This window comes from Pseudorasbora parva, chromosome 15 (genome assembly GCF_024679245.1).
Source record: "Pseudorasbora parva isolate DD20220531a chromosome 15, ASM2467924v1, whole genome shotgun sequence".
Lineage (NCBI taxonomy): Eukaryota > Metazoa > Chordata > Actinopteri > Cypriniformes > Gobionidae > Pseudorasbora > Pseudorasbora parva.
This window is the reverse complement of record NC_090186.1, coordinates 8163226-8171155: the sequence shown is the minus strand read 5'-3', so window position 1 is coordinate 8171155 and position 7930 is coordinate 8163226.

The window sequence follows — 7930 nt, the reverse complement described above, 5'->3', positions numbered from 1 at the left end:
TTCATTTTAATGTTATGTTTAGGTCTATGGCACTTTGTACAGCACTTTGGTCAACCAAGGTTTGTAATTGTGCTTTATAAATAGATTGAACATCGAACATTTTAGAAACATTTTAAGCTGTCCGGAAAACAACAACCACCAGACCCAGGAGGTCAGAGCAATTTTAGAGAGTGATAATAAAGAATCCAAAAAATGTGTTCTATAATAACTGCACATAAGAGGCTCTTTATGTACTGTATGTTAAGAGTCAGGAACAACATCTACTCTCCAGATGGCAAATTACTCTGATGCTACATGTTCAAAATCATGTGTCCCCGCTATAATGAACCGACAGGCATAACTTTGTGTGCAAACTAAAAACTGTTGGGAAAATAGTGTATGTTGATAAGGAATGAGTGGATGTTGGATGTCAGAGATTATTATTGCTATTAAACTTGTTGTGTTAGTCATGCTTTAGTCACCTATAGGTCAGCTTGAATCTGAGTCATATTTTTTCCATGATGCTCCTGGGTCACTTTGACCCTAAGTTACCCAACTGACAAATAAGTGAGATGGTAGATAAGCCAGCAAATCCCCCTCCCCTGTCCATACACTTTCCTGACACAATAGTGTCAAAATATTGCTTCATAAGGCATTGTTCTTCCAGACATGTGGTGCTTGAAAGTTTTGAAGTTTCTTTTTTGTGGTCCTATCCTATTACATTGCTTGTGGTTTCCTCATTTTAAGAGGTTTTGGAGAAAAGCATCTGCTTGAATTAAGGAAAAAAGATTGACGATCAAATGAATGTAAAAATGTGGTGTAAAAACTACAAGGGCAATCACAATATACACCAATCAAGCATATACTGACAGGTTAAGTGAATAACAATGGTTATCTCTTCATCACAACACCTGTTAGTGGGTGGGTATATTAGGCAGCAAATTAACTTTTTGTCCTCAAAGTTAATGTGTTAGAAGCAGGAAAAATGGGCAAGCGTAAGGATTTGAGTGAGTTTGTCAAAGGCAAAATTATAATGAGCATCTCCAGAACTGCAGCTCTTGTGGGGTGTTCCCGGTCTGCAGTGGTCAGTATCTATCAAAAGTGCTCCAAGTTGAGCATGGGGAGCGAAGGCTGGCCCGTGTGGTCCAATCAAACAGACGAGACACTATAGCTCAAACTGCTCAAGAAGTTAATCCTGGTTCTCATGGTGTCACGATAACAACGCATATCCTCTTCCAGAAAGATTTGTAACATCTTTAGTTTATTGGAACTTCTTAATTATTGCCCTGATGGTGGAAATTAGGATTTTCAATGCTTTAGCTATTTTATTAAAGACACTTTCTTGTGAATCTCAACAATCTTTAGCTGCACATCAGAACTATGTTCTTTGGTTTTACTCATTGTGATGAATGATTAAGAGAATTTGGCCTTTGTGTTTCCTCGTATGGAACAGGAAGTCATGGCTGGACTATGTCATGCTCCTAGTCACCCTAAAAAAATATGAATGGGAATATACTTCAGAGATATTTTACTCATAAGAATTTCTAGGGGTACCACTAATTGTGATTAACATCAACATGCACTGGAGAAAAACATTTATTTCATAAATTCATAAAGTGATTGAATAAAAAATGTTTTTTTTTTTTAAATAAAAGATCAAAAAGATAAACGATGCAGATTTATTTTCATAGCCGTATTTGCTCATATTTACTAAGGGCACTGTATGTGGTGGCTCAATTCTCACTTTCTACTTCTAAACCACATATTCATTCTGATAATGTGAATTATATGTGTTTCCATCTCACCTATATGTTGTTTTTTGATTAATCCTCTTCATTTCATTCCTACCTCATTCCTTTTCTGTCCCTCTTGCCAAATAAATTATCTCTTTAACCTGTGCAAAAGCTCTCGTCGTATTTATTTCAGTAGAGCTAAAGCTGCTCAGTCATCCAGTCCCAATCCTCCAAAACTCCAGCAATAACCCTCTCGTAAAAGCATATTCACTGATTATTTATTTACTTTGATATTTAGCCGATATTTCCCAGTGGCGTTATGCTTAACTGTGAATCAAATCTCACTCTCCTGTGCGTCATGATGTGTGCCGGTAAACACACACTCAGCACACCTCCCCCCTACGCACGCACAAACACAGGCTTCATTTTACCACAGGTGGACACATTGAGATACTTGTTTTCTTGAGATGTTTTAGCTCAAACACACAAATATAGATAATCCCATTGTTCAAGTACACACATAGGCGCATTAATTGAAAATATGCCAGGAAATGTGAGGCCATATCCCGATGCTGTGAATCTTACTCTAGAGCCCATGACACCAATGCTTGACATTTTCACATTTTCATAATGAGGAGATATTAAACAGACATTGGTGCAATCGTATTATCTGTATCTACATCCCACTCAAGAGAGATACAGGCACACCCTCATTGAACAAAGCTGATTATAAAAGGCTGAATTTGGGATTTTTGTTCTTCCATGACACTCCAGTGCCTTCTTCTTCCCAGTTAATTGGAAATTTGATGAACGCTAATGCAAACCTTCTATTTATTTAAATAATGTGATATAAACAGTATATTGTTGACATCAATGCAGTCAAAATCAGAAGCGAAGTTGTATGCAAAAAAGTGACAAGAACGACTATACATAAAGTAGCTTATTTCACTTGATTTCATCCTCATATCCTTCCACAACTTACACAATAAGATGTACTTAATAGCATTGGGTGTTGAATTCCCTCACTGAATAAAAGGCTTAAAGGGTTAGTTCACCCAAAAATGAAATTGATGTCATTAATGACTCCCCCTAATGTTGTTCCACACCCGTTAGACCTCCGTTCATCTTCAGAACACAGTTTAAGATATTTTATATTTAGTCCGAAAGCGTATGCAAGTGTCTGCACACTATACTGTCCATGTCCAGAAAGGGAATAAAAACATAATCAAAGTAGTCCATATGTGACATCAGTTAGTTCATTAGAATCTCTTGAAGCATCGAAAATACATTTTGGTCCAAAAATAACAAAAACTATGACTTTATTCAGCATTGTGTTCTCTTCCCTGTTTGTGTTCAAACCTCAAATAAAGATTCAAATGGTCACACGTGCTGAAATCACGTGACATCGGCGTTCCCAGTCATTAATGACAGAATTTCATTTTTGGGTTAACTAACCCTTTCAGACAAACCATTTAAATTCATGTCAACACCATGGCTGAGTATTTTCTCCCTAAAACTGCAATTTCAAACTTCAAAAGTTTGACATCGCTGGTGTTTCTGCGACCAATCACGTTCAAAGGCGATGGTCAACGAGTGGCTCTTTGAGCTGGTGTGAGTGAGTGGAAGCCAGGTGTGGTTAAGTTCAGATATTGGGTGTACGTGGGAAAGGAAGAAGGCGGGGTCGGCGTGACTGGGACTCGTAACTTTTATTACTTGGTATTCTCAGATATAAACAAAACACACGCCGCATCAAATCATCAACACTCTAAACACAGTTTTAAACTCTCCGGATCTCAGTCTCTCCTCAGGCAGGCTGCACTCCGAGTCCCAGTCCAAACTCTCTCTCCTTCGTCTCTCTCTGCCGTGGCTTTTAAGCCGTCTCTCCACGCCAATTACTGCAATGAGACACAGGTGTTATTCATTTGCACTTGACCCACTTACACTCGGCTCCGCACTCCCTCTCCCTCTGCAGACCCCGCAAAACCACGCCTCCCCCGCCACACCAGGGTAATTTGCATAATAATAGAACCGCATATACTAAATGAAGCAAGGGTGTAAAGTTACATTCAAGCTATTTTAATACATGGAAATATGTAATTTTGGTAATCAAAGATGAGTTTTAAACTGATTGACTACAGGGGGACTTTAAGGTAATTTCTTTTTCTTTAATTAAACAGCCTAAATATTAGCCCACATCAAGATGTTTGGTCTGGAAACTCCTCATTGACAGCTCAATCTGAGGGGCGGGATAAATGGTTGTCTTTCAAACTCCCTCTGCAGGCGTTAGGATAGCGCTACAACCAACCAGAGCAACGAAGCAGAGCTCGCTGACAGATTAAACATTCGCCGTATCCGGTCGGCAAAACTCCGAACACATCTTCCCTTTTTTTCAGTGCCATTCTTTGTTCTTTTCTCACAGAAAAGCTTAACTTAAAGTCTTCCGGAGTCGCGGTCAAAGCTGATTCAAAAGACCGCCGTTCGCCAGTTTCTGTTTACTAGAAGCACGCAAACGCAACTCGGCCGTCATTATGTTAAGCCCCGCTCATCGACTCTATACACGATGTGATTGGCCCGACCAGAGTTTGGTTTTTACAGCTCAGAAGGGTATTGAGAGTTGCTAGACGACACTCGTGGCAGATTAGATTTGCTGCCGCTAGGGTGCGTCTAGATTTCTTGGCTCCCTAAATATTTCTGTTTATACCAGAGGTGACATAATACTTGCATATAAGGCCATGTCCCTTTTAAATCAATGCATAATTTAATTATTTTCAGTGTTTAAATGTGTAGTAGACCAATTTCATGGTTTCAAGCCTGTAGATGACTGTAAAGCCAGTTCAGATCCATTAGATCCTGATGGTGCTTTGTGTTGTGATGCTTTGCATAAACACTTCTCAGGCAACAGTATCAGCATCCCAAGGTAAGCTGCCGTTTGCTAAAACAAGGCAATTGTTGAAATGCATTTGTGTGTTTTTTTTAAATATTAAATTAGACTAGTTTGCTTTATATTTATTCACATGACAGAGGGACATTAATTCTCTCACATGGTACATTTGACCAATTTTATTGTAAACTTTCAGAACAAAAGGTACAGTGCTGTCACTGTACAAAAGTGAAAGGCTTTCTAATACATATCTTTATGTGCCATTCAGAGGTTAGTAATGTACAAAGATGTACTTTTTCACTTTTGTGCCTTAGGGTACTGCCCCAGTGACAGCACTGTACCTTTCTTTCTTACCATACCAGCTCTGATTCATAAGATTGCTTGTTTGAACACCAGGGAGTGACTATGGAGGATAGTGGATTCCCAAAAGAAAGATTTCATTTTCTGAAAACTATGCCATAATGTGCTCTAAATCTAATTTATGACCTTTGTGGTTTAGTCATTGTTAGATATTTCAAAGATATCTAAACTGCAGAGCAAAATGGATTGAAAGTGTAGATTAATGTCCAATTCTTTCCAGGAAGTTTAATTTGTTTGTATGAGATAACTACGCTGTAAACCAGAATATATAAGTTGACAAAAAAAAAAAAAATCTTAAATGTTATATAAATACGGAATACAGAAAATGTCAAACATTAGTGTCAGGCTCTAGAGTAAGATTCTCAGCATTGGGATATGGCCTCACATTTCCTGGCATATTGCGAATTAATGAGCCTTTGTGTACTTTAACAATAGGATTATTCATATTCGTATAAATTGTAAAGTTTAAGTAAGCAGAATTGTACTCTGAACTTGAAATATTTTAATAAACTAATTCATGCATTTAACTTAAAAATATCTGACTAGCTTTATCAAGCTAATTCAATAAATGCCAACTTGCTAATTAGAAACATTGGGAAGGCAAGGCAAGGCATGCTCCGCTCCATGATGGTAAACCCAACATAATAGAGAAACTTAACTAGCAGAGCAAAACATGAAACACTACTAAATCTCCTGCTTAACGTTCATTTTGCACACACACACACACACACACACACACACACACACACACACACACACACACACACACACACACACACACACACACAAACACACACACACACATATACACACACACGTTTGTTTTTGTGACATATGGGGACATTCCATAGATGTACTGGTTTTTATACTGTACAAAACGTATTTTCTATCCCCCTACTACCCCTAGGCTACCCATCACAGGAAACATTCTGCATTTTTTTTTTTTAATTCATCCTGTTTGATTTATAAGCATTTTGTGCATTATGAGGCCAAGTGGGGACATGTCCTCATATTTCACCCTCTCCTTGTAATACCTGTCATACCCATGTCATTATACACATTTGTGTCCTCATATGTCACAAAATCATGCCCACACACACACACACACACACACAAATAATATATAGTCATTTTGGCATTTAATCTCCCCTTTGAGTGTCATGGTAAAGCATGCTGAAAATAAAAAACTACTTTAATACGGTTAAATTTAAGTCTGTCTAAATGAAAAGAAACAAGTTCATAAAACTCAAAACAATTAAACAATTCAGATGACTTAAAATGTGTCAGTTTTGAGAATTGAAAAGTAAAAGAAAGTTCTAAATACTAATAAAAGTTAATTATTTCAATTTGAACTCATTTGTTTAATTTGAGTTGGCTCTACTTAAACCAATTCATTATTTCACACGTTAGGGTTTAAGCATAAATGAACATATTCTGAATCATTTACAGGACTTTTTTTCATGTTTAAGAATGATTAGGCTTCCTAAAGTCACACATTTCCACCTTTCCTCATGTAGGGAACCTTAGAGAGAGTATTTTGTTTTGGTAATTGGACTCGAGGAACTTTATCCTGGAGCTGTCCCCGTCATGTGGTGCTGAAACAAACACTGTGTCATATCTGTTTCTGTGTCTAGCGCTCACTGGGACTTTTATGTTGTAATTCTCTGTGCACTGTCTTTGTGTTCTGTGTCCTGTCTTTGTGTTTTTTCTGCAGTTCTTTGTAGTTTTTAATGTTGATTAGTCTCCCCAGGTGTTTCCCATTTGCGACACCCTGTGTTATGTCATTAAGTTAGGGCTGAATCCGAAATCGCCCCCTAAACCCTCATTCACTATTCCCTACGTTATACACTGTTATAGTTCACTTGAAGGAGTGAATAAAAATGTGTCAGTGAATTCAGACAGCCGTTGAGTGCATCAGCTGTATACTCGTTAATGAGATGCATGGTGGGATAGAATGAGTGCACTCAATATTGTCCACTATGGTTTCGGACACCACCACAAATGGCTGTCCCCTCAAACTTGAGGGTATGGGGGCGATTTGGGATTGAGCCCTAGTCTTCCCTGTGCTTGTTTTCTCTGGTTCCCTGTCGGTCGTTGTTTGATGTCTTGCAGGAGTATTCTGTTCCCTGTTCCCTGTGTTTTTGTTATTTTGTTCCTGATTCATGTTTTGATTGTTGACGTTCATTAAATTTCCCAGCATTTGGATCCTCATCTCTGCCTGCCGTCTTTTATTTCCCTTGTGTTCTGACACACACCGGAGATAGACGACTGATACAGAGATATCTGTGCTACTTTTTTTTGCATTACTTATTTTTTACTTTTGTTTGCCCACACACATTAAAGAGACTAGTGTCTCTTTACTTTGATATAATGTGTTTGTCTAGTATGTAATGACTGTTGTCAACCAGAGTGATTACCATATTCATATTTAATGAATCTTTAATAGCAATGGTATGTGGAACAATATTTTATTCTACGTTTCTTTGTTTTGTCTCCTGTGCGATCCATATGTGAACCTGGACCACAAAACCAGTCATACGTCTCACGGGTATATTTGTGGCAATAGCCAACAAAACATTGTGTGGGTCAAAATGATCGATTTCTCTTTTATGCCAAAAATCATTCGCATATTAAATAAAGACATGTTCCATGAAGATATTTTATAAATGTCCTACTTTAAATATATCCAAAAATTATTATTAGTACACTCTAAAAAATGCTGGGTTAAAAACAACCCAAGTTGGGTTGAAAATGCACCAACCCAACAATTGGGTTGTTTTTACCCAATGGTTGAGTTGTTCTTACCTAGCAATTGGGTTGTCTTAAGCAACATTTAACCCAACCACTGGGTTAAAACAACTCAACCATTGGGTTAAAACAACTCAATTGTTGGGTTAGTGCATTTTCAACCCAACTTGGGTTGTTTTTAACCCAGCATTTTTTAGAGTGTAGTAATATGCATTGAAGGACTGCATTT